The 26345-nt window shown below is 47.6% G+C and overlaps 1 long non-coding RNA gene across 1 annotated transcript; it reads right to left on the bottom strand.

Annotated features, from left to right (window-relative positions):
- Positions 1 to 142: 142 nt before the first annotated feature.
- LOC130122617 (uncharacterized) lies at positions 143 to 11052 on the bottom strand. Its single transcript, XR_008811249.1, has 3 exons — positions 10978 to 11052; positions 3027 to 3052; positions 143 to 278 (listed from the first exon to the last, which is right to left on the bottom strand). It is a non-coding gene; the product is annotated as an uncharacterized LOC130122617 (long non-coding RNA).
- Between the last annotated feature and the right edge of the window lie 15293 nt (positions 11053 to 26345).

Genomic DNA, 26345 nt, shown 5'->3' with positions numbered 1-26345 from the left:
GCGTGTGTGTGTGTGTGTGTGTCGCTAACAACAGCGGCCATGTTGTCAGACGGGTCAGGAGAAGTGGATGTGCAGTGAAAGGGATCCTCCATCCTCCATCTCGCCTCTCCTGCCATCTCAGCCCCGCCGCTCGCCTCCACCCGGATGCTCAGGCCTCCACACGGGACAGAAACGTTTAGCCACCAGCTGAGGCTGCGAGCCCCGTGCCTAAAGAGCTGCTGAGGACCTGATGGAGGACGGTTGGCTTTGGAAGGACTGCCTATGTCAGCAGAACCAGTCTGAGAGAGAGAGAGAGAGAGAGAGAGAGAGAGAGAGAGAGAGAGAGAGAGAGAGAGAGAGAGAGAGAGAGAGAGAGAAATGGGGACAGAAAGAAACAGGGGCAGAAGAGGGTAGATAGAGAGATGGAGGGAGACAGCAACGAACATTTTCCTCTTGTGTCTGTGTGTGTGTGTGTGTGTGTGTGTGTGTGTGTGTGTGTGTGTGTGTGTTCTGTGTGTGTGTGTGTCTGTGTGTGTGTCTGTGTGTGTGTGTGTGTCTGTGTGTGTGTGTGTGTCTGTGTGTGTCTGTGTGTGTCTGTGTGTGTGTGTGTGTGTGTGTGTGTCTGTGTGTGTGTGTGTGTGTGTCTGTGTGTGTGTGTGTGTGTGTCTGTGTGTGTGTCTGTGTGTGTGTCTGTGTGTGTGTCTGTGTGTGTGTGTGTCTGTGTGTGTGTGTGTGTGTGTGTGTGTGTGTCTGAGCGGACCATGCGGTGTCAGTGCCTTGGAGACCAGCTGTCACCGGTCAGCTGTCAGTGCAGGACAGCCTTTTGGCCCCTCAGGGCCCCCGTCACCAGCCCTAACTGCCCTGGATGACTGTGGGACAGGGAAGGCGTGAGAGAGAGGTGGAGACAAGAGGGTAAGAGAAGGCAGAGAAGGGACGACTGGACTCTGAAAAGGACTTTGCTTGCATCCTGTCAGCCGACCTTAACCGCAGAGAGAGGGGGGGGGGAGGAGTAGAGAGAGAGGGGGGGAGCAGAGAGAGAGGGGGGTAGCAGAGAGAGAGGGGTGGGGTACGAGGGGTGGCAGAAAGAATTAATACTTTGTTTGCCCCTCAGAGTACCCTGTCGCTAATGTTCAGCGCCGGGGGCTTCACCTACTGTGGCTGTCTACACTCTGTAATGTATGGCTGTGTGTGTGTCTGTGTGTGTGTGTGTGTGTGTGTGTGTGTGTGTGTGTGTGTGTGTGTGTGTGTGATACTGTAGCTTAAAGTTCTCCAAAGCCCAACAAAGACGAGATGCTTGGATGACGGGGGAGACTCTTGTGCGGTCAGACTCCCCCTCTGCCCTTCCCCTGCGTCTGGCAGATCCGGAGAAGAGAAGAAGAAAGCCACTTTATTGTGTCTTTGTGTTGTTGCAGTGAGTGTGTTGTCTGCATGTAACCACGCTGTTGTGTAGCAGCAGTGGCAGCTGCAGCACCCGGGGACCAACTCCACTTCTTCTTTCCACTGCCTTGCTCAGGGGCACAGGCAGGAGTATTAACCCTAACATGCGTGTCTTTTTGATGGTGGGAGGGAACCCACACGACCTGGGGACCACATGCAGACTCCACACAGAGAGGAGCTGGGCCGGCCGGGGGTTCGAACCCAGGACCTCCTTGCTGTGAGGCGTCAGTCATGGCCATACATGCACAGCTGAGTGGAGCTACGGTTGCAGCTGGATTAGGCCATGTGATTGGACAGCTGTCCCAGTCCCAGTGGACAAGAACCGGGGGAGAATGGGTTTACTGACGGAAGTATGTCCGACCCCGGTACGCTAGGTAGGTGGCGGTTCTCGCCCTAGCACCCGCCATGTTGGTACTGTTGATACTACGCTGTTCCACTTCCGGGTGAAAGGCCCCCGCGGGGACTATGGATCATGTGCAGAACGCCTAGGCCAGTTCGGGGCCGACTGAAGCGTATACATGCCAGAGTAAATCCATCCCCAACCCCATCATCTAGGTGTGTTGGTCCAACTTCGAGAGATTCGATTTAGTACCATGTCAGTCGAACTAACAGGTATTTTAAAACACGTGTTTTAAAAGTCCAGTTTTAGTCGGACTAACACAATAAATCCACGTTTTCTAGCATCATGTAAAGGTACCGAGTGCTAAGCACTGGGCCGCCGTACCGCCCCTCAACACTGTTTACAAGGAAAGTAAGTGACTTGCTGATGGAGTCATACGTACTTGCATCTTGTAGTTGCCTGCTTTCTGCCTGTCGAAGAAAATGGAAGATGACCAGAAGACCATACTGACCACAGATCAGCATGTCAACGGCTTCAAGAGGAGCAGTGGGTTTGTTTCTACACCTTGTTCCTCCTTTTGAGTTCTTTCCAACCATGTCAGATCTAGTTATACAGACCCTGATGGCCTGGTGGCCTGGTGGCCTGGCGGCCTGGCGGCCCGTCCAGGGTGTCTCCCCGCCCGCCTGCCGCCCAGTGACTGCTGGGATGATGGGCTGGCGGCCCGTCCAGGGTGTCTCCCCGCCCGCCTGCCGCCCAGTGACTGCTGGGATGATGGGGTGCAGCATCCCCGCCACCCTGAGAGCAGCATCAGCGGTTTGGATGATGGATGGAGGGACGTTACACGAGTGTCCATGAATAGCTAACACTCCCTCCCAGGTCTGAGTATCTGTGGGATTTTCTTACTTTTGAGAAAAAAAGAGGCTCATTATGAGCTCTTACTTTCTTCCTCAGGAGCACGTTTTTGTGTTTGTATCTATTAGTTCCTTTGTGTGCGTGTGTGTGTGTGTGTGTGTGTGTGTGTGTGTGTGTGTGTGTGTGTGTGTGTGTGTGTGTGTGTGTGTGTGTGTGTGTGCAAAGCAATTATCGCCCATCCGCGCTGCGTTCAGAATCCCTGCGTAGTTCAGAATTAGAAAACACCCCCTGTTGTCATCCTCTCCTCTCCTCTCCTCCTCGTCTTCTCTCCCCATCCATTCATCTTTTTTCTTCCTTTTTTTTAACATTTTTATCAGTATTGGGTCAAAATGACAACTGAACACATCTAATCCCTTACTTTACTGGTGCATGTCAACATCTAGGCTGGAAAGGAGAGGAGAGAGAGAGAGAGAGAGAGAGAGAGAGAGAGAGAGAGAGAGAGAGAGAGAGAGAGAGAGAGAGAGAGAGTGTCATGCTTCACATCACGGGGGGTGGATGGAGGGAGGGAGGGAGGAGTGGAGTGTGTGGACACAGACAAATATGTTTGTATCTCCAGCAGATGAAATGTGCAGGTTTGAAGAAGAGCTGCCAGGCTAAGTTAGGGAGGAGGTCCATCAGAGCGCTGCCGCTGCAGGCGTGGCCAGCAACGGCTCAGACTCACGTGTGATTGATGCCGTTTGCAGCAAGATCCTCATTTGGTTCCACAAACCGATGGATAAGAAATGCATATGCTGCCCTGGCTGCTGGGACTGCGATATTACTCTGCGAGTTTCATTATTTGAGTTTATGAAGTAGCTGGACTGTTTGCTTGATCCCTTGTTGAGTCCATCCGATCAAGTGTGTATGTGTGTGGGTGTATATGGGTGTATATGGGTGTGTGTGTCTGCGTTATATGGCGACAGCAGTTTGTGTGCATGTATGCTTGTCCCCATCCAAGGCGGCCCACCTTATGGGAGGCCTGTGCAACCCAGACCGAGGTGGAGCCCTAGACCCATAAGATAAAAATGAATGGTGGGTGGACTGGGGGGCCCGGAGCGGGACTTGAGCCCTCGTCTCCCGTGTCTGGGCCTAGCTGACTGAGCTAGACAGTCCTGCCACATTACGGACACAACCACCATTCCAAGTCAGTCAACCATCTTTACCCATTGGGGGGACTAGTTCAGACACCGTAGGCCAGTGCAACCTAAGTCATTAATTGACCCCCTGAACCCCAACCCCAACCCTAACCCTAACCCTTTGAACCGAACTGAGGGACCGTTAAAATCTAACCTATTACGCCTGCGCCAGGCCGGATGGGGGTACCCTGGCCCCTGGCCTAACCCTAACCTTAACCCCAATCTTAACCTTAAAGCCCAAACTCTGCCGGTAACCCTAGTTGTGGTCTTAACCCTGAGAGGGTAACAAAAAGCCCTAGTTGAGGTTTGAACCCTGGCCCGATCACCCCTGTCCACATTCACTGACCAGCCCTGCCCACTGACGGTCTAGCCCGACCAGTCCTACGGTCTAGCCCGACCAGTCCTACGGTCTAGCCCGATCACCCCTGTCCACATTCACTGACCAGCCCTGGCCACTGACGGTCTAGCCCGACCAGTCTTATGGTCTAGGCCGACCAGTCCTACGGTCTAGCCCGACCAGTCTTATGGTCTACCTCGACCAGCCCTGCCCACATTCACGTTGACGGTCTAGCCCGACCAGCCTTATGGCCAGCCCGACCAGCCTTGCCCACATTCACTCTAGCCCTGCCCACATTCACGTTGACGGTCTAGCCCGACCAGTCTTATGGTCTACCTCGACCAGCCCTGCCCACATTCACGTTGACGGTCTAGCCCGACCAGCCTTATGGTCTACCTCGACCAGCCCTGCCCACATTCACTCTAGCCCTGCCCACATTCACGTTGACGGTCTAGCCCGACCAGCCTTATGGCCAGCCCGACCAGCCTTGCCCACATTCACTCTAGCCCTGCCCACATTCACGTTGACGGTCTAGCCCGACCAGTCTTACGGTCTACCTCGACCAGCCTCGCCCACATTCACTGTTCAGCTGCGAGATACCGCCTGCTTGTGAAAAGTCTAAGCCCTCGCCTGAAGAAGGTACAAAAATACCGAAACGTCGCACGACTTTGGGCTTCATTATAGATCACCCCTGCCCACATTTACTGACCAGCCCTGCCAATTGACGGTCTAACCCGACCATCCCTGCCCACATTCACGTTGACGGTCTATCCCGACCAGCCTTACGGTCTACCTAGACCAGCCTTGCCCACATTCACTGTCCACCTGCCCACGTTCGCCCACATTCACCGTCCAGCATTATACCATCCCTCAGATCAGTAGGCCAGTGCTAAATAAGTATAACTCATAACCCAAAAACCCAAACTCTAACCCAAACCTAACCTTAACCTAAACCTAATCCTTACCCTAAACTTACCCTAACCCAAACTCTAACCCAAACCTAACCCTTACTCTAACCATAACCCTTACCTTAACCTAACCTTAACCTTACCCTTACCCTAACTTTATCCTAACCCTTACCCTAACCTTAACCTAACCCTTACCCTAACCTTAACCTAGCCCTAACCCTTACCTTAACCTAACCTTAACCTAACCCTTACCCTAACCTTAACGTAACCCTAACCCTTACCCTAACTGTAACCTAGCCCTAACCCTTACCTTAACCCTAACCCTAGCTCTTAAACTTAACCTAAACCACACACACTACGTGCCTAACCTAACCCTTACCCTAACCTTAACCTTAACCTAACCGTAACCCTTACCCTAACCTTAACCTAACCTTAACCCTAAAATAGACCCTTTTCCTTGTGGGGCCCCATAAAATGGCCCCACAAGGTAGGTGGTTTCTGGTTTTTCCAAATGTCCCCATTAGGATAGAAAAACATGGTACACACACACACACACACACACACACACACACACACACGCACGCACACTTCACAGAGATACACACAATTTACATCCGCCATTCAAACTCAAGCCACAGGTTCATGTGAAGAACACTGACAGACGTGCATTCGGGCATGAACGCACAATCAGGTGTGCAGATAAACACACACAGGAGAGAAGGCAGGCATGCAAACGCACACTGACAAACCATTCTCTCTCTCTGACACTACACACACACTTATGCACTCACACATCGAAACACACACACACATGTTAGGTGCACAAGACAAAGACAATGATGTTCACTTGAAACAATAGATTTATCATGGCCTTTTTATAACACATATATATGTTTTAACACATATTATATAACACACACACACGCACACACACACACACACACACACATATATATATTATAACACATATGAGAGGTCCTTTTATGGTTCAAATGAATGAACAACCTCATTTTAAAATGCTCTGCTCACTCAAACGCATAATGTAATGTGTGTGTGTGTGTGGGGGGGGGGGCTCCTGCAGTGGAAAATCATATTCATCGCAGGTTAATGTACTGTACGTGCTCTCCTTGTATCATAAGAAATGGCAGGCCTGCAGTAGTCCACCCTGAATTACTTCCCTGACAGGTAGGAGGGCTGCGGTGTGTTGAGACGGGGGGGGCGTTTCATCCAACCAGGACAGACACGCAAACCATGCAGTAGGGTGCCCAAACAGTGATGGACTGTTGGGTGGGTAGAAACTCTGACACATGGATGTCAGACAGGTAGCCAGACAGACAGACAGCTGGAGAGGCTGGGAGGAAGCTCGACAGATAGCTGAACAATCACACACAGACAGGCGGACCGCTCACAGGTAGCCAGACAGACAGACAGACAGACAGACAGACAGACAGACAGACACGTTGGCAGTGATACTTACAGAGAACCAGATTATGGAGGTGGACAGCCACTACGGTAGACAGGTACCAGGCAGGCTGCAGCACCCCAGGAAGGCAACAGTCAGACAGACAGCCCAGACTAACAGACAGACAGACAGCCCAGACTAACAGACAGACAGCCCAGACTAACAGACAGACAGCCCAGACTAACAGACAGACAGACAGACAGACACGTTGGCAGTGATACTTACAGAGAACCAGATTATGGAGGTGGACAGCCACTACGGTAGACAGGTACCAGGCAGGCTGCAGCACCCCAGGAAGGCAACAGTCAGACAGACAGCCCAGACTAACAGACAGACAGACAGCCCAGACTAACAGACAGACAGCCCAGACTAACAGACAGACAGCCCAGACTAACAGACAGACAGACAGCCCAGACTAACAGACAGACAGACAGCCCAGACTAACAGACAGACAGCCCAGACTAACAGACAGACAGCCCAGACTAACAGACAGACAGACAGCCCAGACTAACAGACAGACAGACAGCCCAGACTAACAGACAGACAGACAGCCCAGACTAACAGACAGACAGCCCAGACTAACAGACAGACAGTCCAGACTAACAGACAGACAGTCCAGACTAACAGACAGACAGCCCAGACTAACAGACAGACAGACAGCCCAGACTAACAGACAGACAGTCCAGACTAACAGACAGACAGACAACCCAGACTAACAAACAGTCCAGACTAACAGACAGACAGCCCAGACTAACAGACAGACAGCCCAGACTAACAGACAGACAGACGGCCCAGACTAACAGACAGACAGCCCAGACTAACAGACAGACAGCCCAGACTAACAGACAGACAGACAGCCCAGACTAACAAACAGTCCAGACTAACAGACAGACAGCCCAGACTAACAGACAGACAGACGGCCCAGACTAACAGACAGACAGCCCAGACTAACAGACAGACAGCCCAGACTAACAGACAGACAGACAGCCCAGACTAACAGACAGACAGTCCAGACTAACAGACAGACAGACAACCCAGACTAACAAACAGTCCAGACTAACAGACAGACAGCCCAGACTAACAGACAGACAGCCCAGACTAACAGACAGACAGTCCAGACTAACAGACAGCCCAGACTAACAGACAGACAGTCCAGACTAACAGACAGACAGCCCAGACTAACAGACAGACAGACAGCCCAGACTAACAGACAGACAGACAGCCCAGACTAACAGACAGACAGCCCAGACTAACAGACAGACAGACAGCCCAGACTAACAGACAGACAGACAGCCCAGACTAACAGACAGACAGTCCAGACTAACAGACAGACAGACAGTCCAGACTAACAGACAGACAGACAGTCCAGACTAACAGACAGACAGCCCAGACTAACAGACAGACAGACAGCCCAGACTAACAGACAGACAGCCCAGACTAACAGACAGACAGCCCAGACTAACAGACAGACAGTCCAGACTAACAGACAGACAGACAGTCCAGACTAACAAACAGACAGCCCAGAGTAACAGACAGACAGACAGTCCAGACTAACAGACAGACAGACAGACAGTCCAGACTAACAGACAGACAGTCCAGACTAACAGACAGACAGACAGTCCAGACTAACAGACAGACAGTCCAGACTAACAGACAGACAGACAGCCCAGACTAACAGACAGACAGTCCAGACTAACAGACAGACAGACAGTCCAGACTAACAGACAGACAGACAGTCCAGACTAACAGACAGACAGCCCAGACTAACAGACAGACAGTCCAGACTAACAGACAGACAGACAGTCCAGACTAACAAACAGACAGCCCAGACTAACAGACAGACAGACAGTCCAGACTAACAGACAGACAGATAGTCCAGACTAACAGACAGACAGCCCAGACTAACAGACAGATTGCAATGGCAAGAAACTTTCTTTGTCTTAAAGGTTTTATGACAACCCACATTTTGAAGATGTTGTTTGTTTTGTTTTGTTGTTGCAAACTTACCAACCCACACAAGAGCCCCAATGGAAACTCTGTCATTCATCCAATCAAAACTTTCTCTCTCACACACACACACACACACATTGTAGCTCCCCATCACACACATCATAAACATCTGCATTGCTTTATTCCCCCGATATACATTCTCTCTATCAAGACCCCACGCTGAACCCTGAGAGCTCGACGTCTAGCACTCTAACACTTACCTAAACCTTCACGTTACACTCACAACTTGTTGTTGTGCAGCCTACTGACACCTATAATGATGGGGGGTTGTAGCAGTGTTGTGTGACTACTCCAACCCTCAGAGGTCATTCGAAATGAAACACCAGGGCTGTTCATGTCAGCACCATCCCCGCCGCCAAACAAACCAAATCATCAATCAGTCCCTCCACCCCTCGTTTAGCCCACGATGTAGTAAAACGTGGTGTAAAAGCACCGTTCTGAGTGAGTTTGGCCGTGTGGGCTGCTGCAGCACCACCTGCCGTCATCGCTCACGTGTCCCATGTGCTGACTGCAGTGATGAAGGCAGGCGAACGGCTTGGTTATGATTTGGGTGGTGCTGGAGAGCAGCAAAACGCACACGAGCTGGTATCTGCAGGCACAACACACCGTATTCCCACTACACACCGTATCCCCACTACACACTGTATCCCCACTACACACTGTATCCCCACTACACACTGTATCCCCACTACACACCGTATCCCCACTACACACCGTATCCCCACAACACACTGTATCCCCACTACACACTATCCCCACAACACACTGTATCCCCACTACACACCGTATCCCCACAACACACTGTATCCCCACTACACACTGTATCCCCACTACACACTGTATCCCCACAACACACTGTATCCCCACTACACACTGTATCCCCACTACACACCGTATCCCCACTACACACTGTATCCCCACTACACACCGTATCCCCACTACACACTGTATCCCCACTACACACTGTATCCCCACTACACACTGTATCCCCACTACACACTGTATCCCCACTACACACTGTATCCCCACTACACACTGTATCCCCACTACACACTATCCCCACTACACACTGTATCCCCACTACACACCGTATCCCCACTACACACTGTATCCCCACTACACACCGTATCCCCACTACACACTGTATCCCCACTACACACTGTATCCCCACTACACACTGTATCCCCACTACACACTGTATCCCCACTACACACCGTATCCCCACTACACACTGTATCCCCACTACACACCGTATCCCCACTACACACCGTATCCCCACTACACACCGTATCCCCACTACACACTGTATCCCCACTACACACCGTATCCCCACTACACACTGTATCCCCACTACACACCGTATCCCCACTACACACTGTATCCCCACAACTAACCACCCAGCCTGCTTACGAGACCAGCAGACATGCCCTCGTATCACGTGGGTGTTTTCATATCTGACTGTACTGACTCCTCACACACACACACACACACACACACACACACACACACACACACACACACACACACACACACACACACACACACACACACACACACACACACATCCACCCTCCCATCCACCCACCCACACACACACACTGCTCACACCCAGAGCACTGCACTCTGTAATCCATCCACCCACACACCAGCATTTTATACCCTCCCACCCACCATTACACACACACACACACACAGACACACACACACACACACACACACACAAACACACACCTCCGTCTCTCATCCTTTGATGGTTTGTGTCTTGTGTTTAGCAACAGACGCTCCACTTTACCAACTGTCCTACATTCACAATTTCACATCTTATGATTTAAAAGAAAACCTTCAGCACCTGCGTCCCCTTTCCTTCCCCCTCCCTCCCTCTCTCTCTCCCTCTCTCTCACTGTCTCCCTCTCTGTCTCTCTCTCTGTCTCTGTCTCCCTCTCTGTCTCTCTCTCGCTGTCTCTCTCTCTATCTCCCTCTCTGTCTCTCTCTGTCTCCCTCTCTCTCTCTCTCTCTCTCCCTCTCTCCCTCTCCCTCTCTCTCTCGCTGTCTCTCTCTCTCTCTATCTCCCTCTGTGTGTCTCTCTCTCTATCTCCCTCTCTGTCTCTCTCTCTCCCTCTCCCTCTCTCCCTCTCTCTCACTGTCTCTCTCTCGCTGTCTCTCTCCCTCTCTCTCTCTCTCTAGCTGTCTCTCTCTCTATCTCCCTCTCCCTGTCTCTCTCTCTCTCGCTGTCTCTCTCTCTCTCTCTCTCCCTGTCTCTCTCTCTCTCTCTGGCTGTCTGTCCCTCTCTCTCTCTCGCTGTCTGTCTCTCTCACATATACTATATGTGGTAAGAAAGAAGAGCAGAAACCATTGCCTCGGTTAGAAAGCATATGTCTTTTTTCCTTCTCTCTCTCCTCCCTTTTCTTTGCTCATTTTCCCTCTATCAGTATCACAGCCTCACACCCCCAACCCATCTCTCATCCCAAGAACCTCACCCTCCACCTCTCTGCTCCTGGACACAGCGGCGTGGAAGGGATGTGTCTTTTCCCTGCCTCAGCAACCGTCAGCTGACCTGTATGGAGACAGACAGACAGACAGACAGACAGACAAGAGAGAGAGGTTTTTTTTAATTTTCATCAATACTTTAATAAAAATGACAGAAGTTACAACAAAACAGGCGGTATAAAGACCAACATCAGATGCACAGAATCCAAATCTGTTCTTAAATCTGAATCTACATGTGTTTTTCTTGCCCTTTCGGGTGTGTCTAAGTGGGGGAGTACTGCTGGTGTCATGTATGGCTGCCGCTTCTCCCTCTCGTAGCCCCCCTTCCCATCCACCCCTGTATGTCTTCTCCCTCCCCCCTTCCCATCCACCCCTGTATGTCTTCTCCCTCCCCCCTTCCCATCCACCCCTGCATGTTGTGTTGTGTTTACCTGTTGTCTTGTTTCACCCCGTTTATTGTAAAGCCACTTTGAGTGTTAGGAAAGCGTTGTATACGATTGATTTATCTCATCTCATCTCATCTTCAGCCGCTTCTCCAGGGTGGGGTCATGGTGGCAGCAAGCTAAGTAGGGCATTCCAGACCTCCCTCTCCCCAGCAACACCCTCCAGCTCCTCCTGGGGGATCCCAAGGCGTTCCCAGACCAGACTGGACATGTAGTCCCTCCAGCAAGTTCTGGGTCTACCCCGGGGTCTCCTCCCAGTTGTACGTGCCTGGTAAACCTCCAAAGGAAGGCGCCCAGGAGGCATCCTGATCACATGCCTGAACCACCTCCACTGGCTCCTTTCGACACAAAGGAGCAGCGGCTCTACTCCGAGCTCCCTCCGGATGTCCGAGCTCCTCACCCTGTCTCTAAGGCTGAGCCCAGACACCCTACGGAGGAAACTCATTTCAGCTCCTTGTACCCACGATCTCACCCTTTCGGTCACCACCCAAAGCTCATGACCATAGGTGAGGGTTGGAACCAAGACTGACTGGTAGATTGAGAGCTTTGCCTTCCGGCTCAGCTCCCTCTTCACCACAACGGTCCGGTACAATGTCCACATTACTGCTGATGCTGCACCAATCCACCTGTAAATCTCCCGCTCCATCCTGCCTTCACTCGTGAACAAGACCCCGAGATACTGGAACTGCTTCACTTGAGGCAAAAACTCTTCCCCAACCTGGAGGGAGCAATCCACCATTTTCTGGTGGAGAACCATGGCCTCAGACTTGGAGGTGCTGACTCTCATCCCGACCATTTCACACTCGGCTGCAAACTGCCCCAGTGTGCTGGAGGTTACGTTCTGATGAAGCCAACAAAACCACTTGATCTGTGAAGAGCAGAGATGCAGTTCTGAGGTTCCCAAAACGGACACACTCCTCACCTTGGCTGCATCTTGAGATCCTGTCCATGAATATCACAAACAGAATTGGAGACAAGGGACAACCTTGGCGGAGTCCGACACCCACCAAAAACATGTTTGACTTTGTGCCGAGAATGCGGACACAGCTCTCACTTTGGTTATACAAGGACCTGATGGTGGAGCCAGATTGATTTATTATTATTAGTATTATTATTATTATTAAATCAACTCAGGACACTCCCCAAGATCAGCTCATCATCAACAACACAGCAAAGCACGTTTTTACACCACACACTGCAAAAACGTTCCAGATCTTCCATCATTGTGAAGTAGCAAAAATCTACTTTTAAACGAGTTCTTAACATTTTACAAACAAAAAACCAGCATCTTCATCCCCAGCGTCCTCCATTCTGTTCCTTCTGCTCAGGTACATGGCCATCTTTGCACTCCCCAGAACGACATTAAGAAGCTGCACTTGGCCTTGTTTTTCTGAGAGTACCTGTAGCCCAGAATGAACATGGGTTTGGAAAAGACCTCCCCAAACAACCCAAAATTATTTTCCAGCAGAGTAAAAAATGGCGGCAGTCGACAACATTCCATGAAGCAATGAAAGACAGTTTCACCATTAGAGCAAAATGGACACTCTTGGCTGACATCAGAATTAATAACAGAGACAAAAGCATTAACAGCCACAACACCATGTAAACCCTCCACTGCAGGTCTGCAGCTCTTCTGACCAATGGTGGTCTGTACAGCGCTCTCCACTCACGACCAACACTGTCACTCAGACCTAAGTGAGTCCTCCATGGAGCATCAGGCTTAACATGTAATTTGTCCCTGTGCAGAATTTTAACAAACATTTTGAGAGACATACTTTATTGATGGCCGTGGGAAAATTCCTCTCTGCATTTACCCAATCCTAGCTGTGTAGCTAGGAGCAGTGGGCAGCCATCGTGCAGCGCCCGGGGACCAACTCCAGTTGGTCTTGCCATGCCTCGGTCAGGGGCACAGACAGGAGTATTAACCCTAATATGCATGTCTTTCTGATGGTGGGGGAAACCGGAGCACCCGGAGAAAACCCACCGCAGACACGGGGAGAACATGCAAATGCCACACAGAGGACGACCTGGGGCGACCCCCAAGGTTGGACAATCCCGGGGTTCGTACCCAGGACCTTATTGCTGTGAGGCGACAGCGCTAACCACTGCACCACCATGCCGCCCATTCACTTTATACACTGACCTCCCATTTGGGTCCTGAAAAGAAAACACAGAGGGATTCTCACTTTTTAAAAGAGGTCCTGTACAGTCCTTAAAATCTGGGGAAATGTTCATTGAAGGGAAAACATCATCCTCATCCAGTCTAACAGAGCCATTATAATACTGGATCAACAGTGTCCGCTCACCGCTTGTGAGAGCTTCCCTCCATTTGTTAAGCAGCAGAGTGATGACACGCTGATCTCAGCTCTAAGCAGGAGGCAAGAGGAGCTGCATTGTCCATGTTTGGACCCACAAGCTGAACTGTTTGGCATGATTCTTGCATAGATGGTAAAAGAGGCGGTGTATGAGTCTGTTGTGGGGACCGGTGTGCGGCATATTTTACAAAGTAGAGTTTTCTGGTCTGTGTCAGACATTTCATACCCAAACCATGTCCACACGATAGAAGTAGCCCCTCTTTTGACTTGTAAAAACCACAACAGTACCAGTAGTGGTAGGAGCCCTGGGACTTGTAAAAACCACAACAATACCAGTAGTGATAGGAGCCCTGGCACTTGTAAAAACCACAACAATACCGGTAGTGATAGGAGCCCTGGGACTTATAAAAACCACAACAATACCAGTAGTGATAGGAGCCCTGGGACTTGTAAAAACCACAACAATACCAGTAGTGGTAGGAGCCCTGGGACTTGTAAAAACCACAACAATACCAGTAGTGATAGGAGCCCTGGGACTTGTAAAAACCACAACAATACCAGTAGTGATAGGAGCCCTGGGACTTGTAAAAACCACAACAGTACCAGTAGTGATAGGAGCCCTGGGACTTATAAAAACCACAACAATACCAGTAGTGATAGGAGCCCTGGCACTTGTAAAAACCACAACAATACCAGTAGTGATAGGAGCCCTGGGACTTGTAAAAACCACAACAATACCAGTAGTGGTAGGAGCCCTGGGACTTGTAAAAACCACAACAGTACCAGTAGTGATAGGAGCCCTGGGACTTATAAAAACCACAACAATACCAGTAGTGATAGGAGCCCTGGGACTTGTAAAAACCACAATAATACCAGTAGTGATAGGAGCCCTGGGACTTGTAAAAACCACAATAATACCAGTAGTGATAGGAGCCCTGGGACTTGTAAAAACCACAATAATACTGGTAGTGATAGGAGCCCTGGGACTTGTAAAAACCACAACAATACCAGAAGTGATAGGAGCCCTGGGACTTGTAAAAACCACAATAATACTGGTAGTGATAGGAGCCCTGGGACTTGTAAAAACCACAATAATACCAGTAGTGATAGGAGCCCTGGGACTTGTAAAAACCACAACAATACCGGTAGTGATAGGAGCCCTGGGACTTGTAAAAACCACAACAATACCGGTAGTGATAGGAGCCCTGGGACTTGTAAAAACCACAACAATACCGGCAGTGATAGGAGCCCTGGGACTTGTAAAAACCACAACAATACCAGTAGTGATAGGAGCCCTGGGACTTGTAAAAACCACAATAATACTGGTAGTGATAGGAGCCCTGGGACTTGTAAAAACCACAACAATACCAGAAGTGATAGGAGCCCTGGGACTTGTAAAAACCACAATAATACTGGTAGTGATAGGAGCCCTGGGACTTGTAAAAACCACAATAATACCAGTAGTGATAGGAGCCCTGGGACTTGTAAAAACCACAATAATACCAGTAGTGATAGGAGCCCTGGGACTTGTAAAAACCACAATAATACCAGTAGTGATAGGAGCCCTGGGACTTGTAAAAACCACAATAATACTGGTAGTGATAGGAGCCCTGGGACTTGTAAAAACCACAACAATACCAGAAGTGATAGGAGCCCTGGGACTTGTAAAAACCACAATAATACTGGTAGTGATAGGAGCCCTGGGACTTGTAAAAACCACAATAATACCAGTAGTGATAGGAGCCCTGGGACTTGTAAAAACCACAACAATACCGGTAGTGATAGGAGCCCTGGGACTTGTAAAAACCACAACAATACCGGTAGTGATAGGAGCCCTGGGACTTGTAAAAACCACAACAATACCGGCAGTGATAGGAGCCCTGGGACTTGTAAAAACCACAACAATACCAGTAGTGATAGGAGCCCTGGGACTTGTAAAAACCACAATAATACTGGTAGTGATAGGAGCCCTGGGACTTGTAAAAACCACAACAATACCAGAAGTGATAGGAGCCCTGGGACTTGTAAAAACCACAATAATACTGGTAGTGATAGGAGCCCTGGGACTTGTAAAAACCACAATAATACCAGTAGTGATAGGAGCCCTGGGACTTGTAAAAACCACAACAATACCGGTAGTGATAGGAGCCCTGGGACTTGTAAAAACCACAACAATACCGGTAGTGATAGGAGCCCTGGGACTTGTAAAAACCACAACAATACCGGCAGTGATAGGAGCCCTGGGACTTGTAAAAACCACAACAATACCAGTAGTGATAGGAGCCCTGGGACTTGTAAAAACCACAACAATACCGGTAGTGATAGGAGCCCTGGGACTTGTAAAAAAAGGGACGGAGAAATACACCCAATGGATCCCGCCGGGTAACATCAGAATACAGGAAGTACAGAAGGTGGCACTACTGGGAACATCTCATATCCTAAGAAAGGCACTATCCACCACATAGACTTCTACCTCATTCTAACCCAAGGCCCAAGGAATGGACCCACCCGCTTATTATGTTGTATTATGGCATGAAGTTAAAGGACATTTGTATAATAATAATAATAATAATAATAATAAGCCTGACAGTGCTATCAAGGACAGGAAGGAAAAGAGGAGCATGCTCATCGACATGGCAACACTGTAAAAAACACCTCAGTGAAAGTCACAGAGAAGCTGACCAAGTACAAAGACCTGGAGACTGAAATCAACAGGATGTGGGGAATGAAGACCGAAACAACACCAGTGGTCATCGGAGCTCTGGGTCTCATGAGGAAGGGAATGGAAAAGTTCACCGACCGTATCCCAGGCAACGTCAACATCTGTGCAGTCCAGAAGATCGCCCTACTCGGAACAGCCCACATATTATGACGGTACTGTCAATCAAGTGACATCTGCCCTATAGCGCCTCGGGTCCCTGGTTTGGATCCGGCTCTACAGGATATAAAACAGGAAACACGAAAGAAATAACAATAATAATAGTAATACATTTTATTTGTGGGCGCCTTTCAGAGCACTCAAGGACACCTTACTGAACATGCTGTCCTCAGTACAGTTAAAATCTCCACTAATAAATAAATATTGCTCACTGCTCCAATTCTCAATACCTTCATTTAAAACATCTAGAAAGACTAACCTGTCCACTCCCACAACTGGAGCATAGATATTAATATGCACCATTTTCACATTTTCATGCTGTTAATTTTAACAGATGGCCTTTAATAACGTCTTCACACTCAAACGACTGAGAAATGAAATTCCTGGAGAAAAGCATCCCAACTCCACCACTGTTACTGGTTTTGTGACTTAAAAAGGTCTCACCAGTCCATTCTTTCCTCCAGTCAGCCTCTGTCTCTGCAGTACTGTGTGTCTCTTGTGGAAAAAACACATCTAACTTTTGAAGAGCACACAGCTTGCAAAGGGAGGCCCTTTTCCCACAATTCCTTTCTCCATTTAAATTTAAGCTACCCATTCTTATGTCCCCGATAATACAGAAAAAAGTTGTAAAACGGAAAAAAGCCTGGAACTCAGCTTCACTGGTTTTTCTCCTGCTGTGTGATTTGCTGCTTTCCACTCGGTGCTGCAGTACCAGTTTGCTCAGGGCTCTGTGCTGCAGTCGCACCCTCGTCTGACTCAGTAGTTGGTTTCTCTGGACAGGAACGGATGAGATGACCCTCCATTCCACAACCAAAACATTTCATTTTCTCCGAAGATACATAAACATTGTAGTGAAAACCATCTACTCTGAACTTCACCATCAAATTTAACCCCTCAGTGTTGTTCTTCAGAATCATAAAGACCTGCCTTCTGAAGGAAACGACGCGTTCTAAATGTGCAGATTTACAGCTCAGAGGAATCAGTTGTATAGGGCACATTAATTGTCTGTGTCTCACCAGTTCTCTCACAACATTTCATTGCTAATGAACGGGGGGACTTTCAACAAAATGACCTTTTTGGCCAGATTAACCAGCGGCACCACTTGAACAAAGGTGTCTTGGATTACCATGCCTTTTTCAACAACCATTTTCAATACTGTTCAGAAAAATAACGGCTCCAGTATTCATTCTAGATGCGGACTTTACACTGTCATAACCAACAATTTCACCTATCGCTAAACTGCAATCTCCCACCGAGCAATGGAAAGTCGAACAGAGTTCAACTCCATGTCGGAGTGTGAGCTTTTCCAGCCCCACGCCTCCGACTCCATGAGTCTGTATGACTCACAGCTGAGCCGGTCGAAACCACTCCGGAATCAAAAACACCACTATGACAATAAATATGTAAAAATACAAATCTTATTTCTATTTTTTAATTCAGAGAGAGAGAGGGAGAGAGAGAGACCTTTTGACCTTTAACCGAGTCTTTAATGGTCGAATTTTTCATTCACATAAAAATAACAGATACATATTGAACAACAATCCCCATACACAGCAAAAACAAGACACCGACTTTCCCTTTGTCAGAAATGAAGAAGAAGCAGTTAGTTTTCTGCAGAGCACAGAACATCTCCATGTCCCCAGACAGAAACAAATTCTTCCAAGTTTGAAATCATTTTGAAATGTGTGAACTCAATTTCCAGCCGAGCAGCCACTAGACCCCTGAACACAAGTGGAGCATCTGTGGACCCTGTGCCTTTCATTTTGTTTCTTCTACGAAGGCAAAATGCTCATTGTTGTCTGACCTATCAGAAAATGAGTTAAGGTGACACGTCTGCACTGTGCTGCCGTGGACCTCGGACCAAAGACAAACAGGCCGTCTTGGAAAACCTCTCCTAAACCTCTGAGGCACCGCTGCAGTACAGAGAAAAGAGGGCCCAACCTGGGACCTCTGAGCCATCAGTGCTGCAGAGTTTCTTCATCATTACAGAAAAAACACTGACTCGCCGCTCGAGGATCTGTATGTGCCACATGTCTGTTCGTAGCATATGTGTATGTACCACCCTCCACTGTAGGGCCGCAGTGCTTTTCTTTATGGGGGGGGGTGTACAGGGACCTCCAACTGCCTTTAGGAGATGAACCTGGTGTCACCACACTCAACCACCTCGACTCCTGGACGCCAGCTGGTGATGTTGTATTGAGAACCTTTACAGTGGCTGCGTACAAGGCCTTCTTTGATGTTCTTGAGAAGTCCTGTAGTTCTGATGTTTTAACAGACAGAATGACCCCGTTCCCTTCCTGCTGCTCCTCCACTGCAGCACAGATGGACAAAGATGGAAAAACAGGCCACATAACTGGCGGATCCTCTCCACATTCTCCTCCTTGTGCCTCTCTTAAGAAACCAGGAAGTGCACTGATCACTTCCTCCAACAGCCTCTACCTTAGATGAAGGGATTTAAAATCAATGTCTTGGCTAAAAATGTCAGCCGTTTTCCACCGTCCTCCTGATCTGAGACATGCTATTTTAGTAAATCCAGCTCTTGGGAGGGATCGCCGTACACTTACGGAGCTGAGGATCCTGCAGCGTATCAGCGGGTTATAGAACAGTGGTTCCTCCCCTACACTGCCATACATTTGGGAGTAGTCTCTTTTGGTGTTTAAGACTGTTCCCCAAGCTCAGAGGACAGCCTGATAGGAAGGTGTCATAGTGAACCCCATGCCAGCTAGGTCCAGAAAGAACAAGTGCTTGTCATGGTTCAGGTTCATAATCCTACGAAGCAACACAGATGCTGTTTCACTCCAAAGCTTCTGTTTATGATATAATAGTCACTGCACAGTTTGAAGGCGAAAAGCTATGATATGCCTTTGGAGGTCAACCAGGCCCTGGCCTCCTTCTAACACTGGTAGAAACAATACAGCAGATTTGCTGCAGTGAAAGCCTCCCTAGAAGAAGTTCACCAGCGTCTTCTGTACTTCTCTTATGAGCTTGTCCGGAGGTTCTACAACTGTAAACCGGTACCAGAACATCGAGGCAATCAAGTTATTTACAATCAAGACTCTCCTCCTACAGGACAACTGAGGCTGGATCCAAGTCCATCTACACAACTGGGCACTGATCTTTTCAACTAAACCCTCCCAGTTTTTGCTCAGAAAGTGGTCACTACCCAGAAAGACACCTAAGCATTTCCTCCCTTCTGTCTTCCACTAAAGCCCAGCTGGTAGTGTTGGCTTCTCTCCATTGTTCCACTCCCCCAGTAATAAACCCTCAGGTTTTGACCAACTGACTTTTGCAGAAGAAGCTTGTTCATATCAGGCCAATTTCTGCTTGAGAATTTTTAAATCATTTTGACTTGTTATAAAAACTGTGACATCATCAGTGTATGCTGATAAACTAACTGAATTAGTGATGTTTTCTGAAAAGGTTAGCCCTGAGAGACCCTGCCTGAGCTGAATTAAAAAGGCTCGATGGCCTGGGAGTACAGCATTCCAGATAAGGGACAACCATAGCTTATACCTCTCTGAACAGAGACAGGTCAGCTGAGTCCACCTCCTACCTTTAACAGAACACTGGCTCCAAAATACAACAACTTGATCCATGAAATAAGTGTATCCCCAAAGCTAAAACCTTCAAGTGTTTTGAAAAAGTAACGGTGATCCACCCCATCAAAAGCCTTCTCCTGATCTAGAGAAAGCAAGCCATGGTCCAGCTCCTGGAGCTTAGACACCTCAGTAAAAAACGATCATCCTTGTGTGGGTTTAGGTGATGTGTACATGTGTGTTTATAAGGTGTGTGTGTGTGTGTGTGTGTGTGTGCATGTGTTTATGTGGTGTGTGTGTGTGTGTGTGTGTTTATGTGGTGTGTGTGTGTGCATGTGTTTATGTGGTGTGTGTGTGTGTGTGTGTGCATGTGTTTATGTGGTGTGTGTGTGTGTGTGCCTGAGTTTATGTAGTGTGTGCATGTGTGTTTATGTGGTGTATGTGTTTATGTGATGTCTGCATGTGTGTGTGTAATTATGTGATGTGTGTGTGTGTGTTTATGTAATGTGTATGTGTTTATGTGATGCTTGTGTGTGTTTATGTAATGTGTGTGTGTATTTATGTGATGTGTGTGTGTGTCTGTGTGTGTTTTTATGTGGTGTGCATGTGTGTTTATGTGATATGTGCATGTGTGTGTGTTTAAGTGATGTGTGCATGTGTGTGTTTATGTGGTGTGTATGTGTGTGTGTTTATGTGATATGTGCAAGTGTTTATGTGATGTGTGTGTGTTTATGTGGTGTGTATGTGTGTGTGTGTTTATGTGATGTGTACATGTGTGTTTGTATGGTGTGTGTGTGTGCATGTGTTTATGTGGTGTGTGTGTGTGTTTATGTGATATGTGCATGTGTTTATGTGATGTGTGTGTGTGTGTTTATGTGGTATGCATGTGTGTGTGTTTCTGTGATATGTGCATGTGTGTGTTTATGTGATATGTGCATGTGTTTATGTGATGTGTGCATGTGCGTGTGTGTTTATGTGATATGTGCATGTGTTTATGTGATATGTGCATGTGTTTATGTGATGTGTGTGTGTTTATGTGATGTGTGTGTGTTTATGTGATGTGTGTGTGTTTATGTGATGTGTGTGTGTTTATGTGATGTGTGCATGTGTGCATGTGTTTATGTGATGTGTGTGTGTTTATGTGATGTGTGTGTGTTTATATGATGTGTGTGTGTTTATGTGATGTGTGTGTGTTTATGTGATGTGTGTGTGTTTATGTGGTGTGTATGTGTGTGTGTGTTTATGTGATGTGTACATGTGTGTTTGTATGGTGTGTGTGTGTGTGCATGTGTTTATGTGGTGTGTTTGTGTGTGTTTATGTGATATGTGCATGTGTTTATGTGATGTGTGTGTGTTTATGTGATATGTGCATGTGTTTATGTGATGTGTGTGTGTTTATGTGGTGTGTATGTGTGTGTGTGTTTATGTGATGTGTACATGTGTGTTTATGTGATGTGTGTGTGTTTATGTGATATGTGCATGTGTTTATGTGATTTGTGCATGTGTGTGTGCGTGTGTTTATGTGATGTGTGCATGTGTGTTACGGCCACGGGTGTGTCACAGTAGTAGTTTTGTGTTGCCTCCTGTATCACTCTGACTCTAGGTTCAGGTGTGGGCCAGGTGCTCCTCATCCCCTAATCACCCGGTCCAGAATCATCCAGTCTCCATCAGCTCCGGCCACGGGTGTGTCACAGTAGTAGTTTTGTGTTGCCTCCTGTATCACTCTGACTCTAGGTTCAGGTGTGGGCCAGGTGCTCCTCATCCCCTATTCACCCGGTCCAGAATCATCCAGTCTCCATCAGCTCCGGCCACGGGTGTGTCACAGTAGTAGTTTTGTGTTGCCACCTGTATCACTCTGACTCTAGGTTCAGGTGTGGGCCAGGTGCTCCTCATCCCCTAATCACCCGGTCCAGAATCATCCAGTCTCCATCAGCTCCGGCCACGGGTGTGTCACAGTAGTAGTTTTGTGTTGCCTCCTGTATCACTCTGACTCTAGGTTCAGGTGTGGGCCAGGTGCTCCTCATCCCCTAATCACCCGGTCCAGAATCATCCAGTCTCCATCAGCTCTGCAGTCTCCCATTGAAACCCCCACATGTGCTCACTTCCCCGGCCAGCTAGCTTAGTTTGTGTGTTGCAGCTACTTTGTGTTTGTAATGTCAGGCCCGTTTCTGGTTAAGTTGGCATGTGGGCTATTTTGAGTTGTGTTTAGTTGTTTAGCTCTTCTGGGCAAGGGGATCAAGGTCAGATGCCCATGAGCAAACACCCCATCTCGTAGCTTGCCCCTGTTAGACATACTAGGTTAGCAGCGGTTGCCCCCTTCTGTCTTTAGCTTTGGTGCTTTTCAGCACTGTCAAGGGGGGGGGATGGGTTACTGTTGTTAGTAGTTTATTGTTTTGGCAACCGTTCGGTTCCCTTGTCCTGTCATGGTGTCAATAAATATATTTATTTTATTGTATTTAAACGTTTTTGTCTCACTGCCTTGCACCCTCTCCAGACCGAGGGTCGTAACTATGTGTATGTGTGTGTTTATGTGACGTGTGCATGTTTGTGATGTGTGTGTGTATGTTTATGTGATGTGTGTGTATGTTTATGTGATGTGTGTGTGTATGTTTATGTGTGTGTGTGTGTGTGTGTTAATGTGATGTGTGTGTGTGTATGTTTATGTGATGTGTGTGTGTGTGTGTGTTTGTGTGTTTATGTGATGTGTGTTTGTGTGTTTATGTGATGTGTGTGTGTGTGTGGCAGGACACAGACGAGGGAACAGGTGAGGGAGGAAATGGTGGGAGCTGGAAGTAAATCCATGTGTGGGGGGGAGGGGTCTGTCTAAGGGTTCAGGAGGTGGTGGGGGGGGGGGAGAAGGAGAACACAGGGAGTGAGGAGTCTGCAAAAAATGCCTGTGTATCTGAAGATGACAGCTTTATGATGTTACATTCTAATCTTAGTCTGTCTCACTCTCTATGCACAGGTGCATGAACACACACACACACACACACACACACAGACACACACACACACACACACACACACACACACACACACACACACACACACAGACACACACACACACACACACTCTCTCTTCTGGTGAACAGTCCACTGGCTGGTATTTTATCTCCAAACCAGACTTGCCACCTGCTGAATTCCTCAGAGAAGAAATGAGGTATAGGGATGTCCCCATCAAGTTTTTTGGGCCCCGATCCGATTCTGATCGTTTAATATTGCTATCTGCCGATACCGGTCCGATCCATTTTCCTAGAATAACCAATCCAATGTATATGCTTGACAACTGAATAGCTCTGCAATGTATTAAGAAAGAAAATTCCTGCATCCAAGCTGTTCCTTAACGGGTTTTTATTTATTTTCAACGTAAACAGTATGAATATGCCTCTGATCACAGCACTGGGTTTAATTTGTTCTTTAACAAAGTAACCAAGTAACTGTAAACAAACTAAAATATGTAGCTTATTCCACCTGGTGGGAATAGTCCCACTTCCACTTCAGAATGGTAGCTTAACTTTGACATTCAGTCACAACAATCAGTTCCTTAGTGCAGCATTGTACTGAAACTAGAACACTCCAAATGAGTACTATAATCCCAATCCCACGTCCAAGCGGAGCTTAACCTTGACAATCATGGATCACAATTCCGCTTAGTGCGCATTACAGTAAACTAGTGTACAAGTAGTGTAGTGTAAAAATGAACAACATAAATCTCAATTCCACTTAAAAGTGGTGTAGCAGCTTAACTTGAACGTGGGAGGGGGGGCAAAATCTGTTTCTAATTGGGGTAGCAGGCTAGCAGCATTACAGTAAATGATGAATATCAAAATCATAAAATTGCAAGGCACTGTTGTTATCAGGAAAGACCGGTTCTTGAAGTGCTGCTGTTATTTGAGCTGCTACAGGAGTTTTTCCCTCTTTCATTATCTATACTCTCCATCTCACTTCAAAATGTGGTAAATGTTGTTTTTGAGGACAACCGGCTTCTCTGCCGTGTCAGCGGACAGATGATTCTTCTTCTCATTGATGACAGTGAAACGGCACTAAAGAGTCTCTCACTGTCCACGCTTGTGCAGGGGGCACGGAGAAACTTGGTTGCAGTAGCAGCCAGTGAGGGATGGTGTGTAGCATGTGCCCTCCAGTACTGTAGTGGACTGTCGGACCTTGGTATGGTTTGCTCTGCGAGGTAGCGCTGCATCTGAACAACTGCTGATGAGGTGCTCACAGGTGCTGTCTCCCGTCTCTTCCAAGATCTCATCAAACACACTGCCGATGCTGCTGCTTGCTGTGTTTTGACGTGGTACCTTTCTCACAGGCTCTGCTTCTGGCTCTGCCTCTTCACTGGTGGCTCTCCTTACCTCCAGCTTCTCCATCTCTTGAATGAGAGCACCCTTGGCATGCCTCAGGTTGTCTGGATTTGTAAAGTATCTGAAAATAGATACAGGATGTGTATATAGACTATCATAGCATTCAAGAGGTAGTACTTCACTATATTTACTGGACTTGCCGGTCTTTGTATCTGGGATCCACCAGAGTAGCAATGGAGTAGAGTGGCTCAGTCTCGGCCTGGCTTAGGAGAGTGCTCTTCATCGTCTTGATTCCCTTGTCAGAGCCTTCTCGAGAAAGAACACATTTACGGACCATTATGGCAGGGAACACATCAGCTGCAGTTGCAGTCTCAGCACTCACTACCCTCGTCAGTTCTTCAAAGGGCGCTAAAATCTGGACTGTCTTCTCCGTCTGTGTCCTCTGATTCGCCGTCAGTGTATCTGGAAGGCTGTGGTCCGCTGCATAGACACTGAGAGGCCGCTTTTGCTCCAGGAGGCTCTGCGCCATGTAGTGAGTGCTGTTCCATCTGACTTGCACAACTTGCTGTAGGCACTTGGCTGGCATTTTCATATCAATCTGGATATCTTCCAGTTAGTTTTAGCTCTAGTTTTCTGACCTATCTATTGTCATGCCTAAATATGACAGGGTGCTTATTCTTGGCGATTTTGATATTCATGTGTGCTGTCCTTCCCATTCCCTGACTTCACATGTTTGGATCTTGCAGATTCTTTTAACCGTATTCAATCTATTAAAGGGGCCACACACTCCAAAGGCCACATTTTAGACCTTGTACTCTCCTCTGGTTTCTCTCTCGAATGTCTCAGTTTGGTGGTCATGCCTGTATCTGACCATAAAACTATCATTTTAAAAGTCCCACTACAGCTTGCTACTCCTAGTCATTGTCCTAAAACACGATCTCGCATTCTCAACACTAACTCTGCAGTTAAATTTTGTGATGCTTTTAATTCATCATCCTTTAATCCCTCTTTATCACCACTCAGTCCAGATGCACTATTAAATTCATTCAATGATCAGTGCCAATCCATCCTTGACCAAATTGCACCATTTAAAACTAGGAAACAAAAATTAAATAACCTCCCTTGGCTGAATGATCACACCCGTGCCCTTAGAAGACTTTGTAGAAAAACAGAAGGATAATGGAAGGCCAACAAGTCCAAATTAACACATAACACCCTTAAAAACCTAATGTTAATTTACCAGAAGGTAGTTAAGGATGCGGGATCAGCGTACTCTGAACTAATATTGAGAATAACCACAATCCTAAAGTTCTCTTCAGGGTAATTGATTCTGTCATTAATGGTCCCTCCACTTCTCTTTTTGAACCTGATGTTAAGTTGTTTGAAAAATGTCTCACTCGTTTTGTAAACAAGTTGGAGAATATTAGGTCCCAAATCCAGCCAAGCTCTTTTCGTTCCATTCTCCATGTTAATTCTGCCTCTTTCAACCAATTTCAACCAATTACAATTTCAGTGTTGGAGACTACAGTCTCCAATATGAGCTCCTCCTGCATCCTAGACATCATTCCCACTAAGCTACTCAAGGAGGTATTTTCCACTGTCAGCCCCGTTATTCTTCAAATTCTTAATAATTCTCTGGCCTCCAGTTCTTTTCCAAACAGTTTTAAGCATGACATCATTCACCCATGGCTGACAAAACCTAATTTAGACCCCCTGTCCCTAAGTAACTACAGACCAATCTCCAAATTGTCTTTTTTTATCTAAGGTTCTGGAGAGAGTAATTCTCAGTTGATTTCTATTATGAACACAAATACTGTATTTAATAGTTTCCAGTCTGGTTTTAGAGCACTTCATAGTACTGAGACAGCTCTAGTTAAGC

The sequence above is a fragment of the Lampris incognitus genome, chromosome 13, assembly GCF_029633865.1.
Source record: "Lampris incognitus isolate fLamInc1 chromosome 13, fLamInc1.hap2, whole genome shotgun sequence".
Classification (NCBI taxonomy): domain Eukaryota; kingdom Metazoa; phylum Chordata; class Actinopteri; order Lampriformes; family Lampridae; genus Lampris; species Lampris incognitus.
Note: the sequence above shows the minus strand (reverse complement) of the source record. Positions and strands in the feature narration are given on the sequence as shown.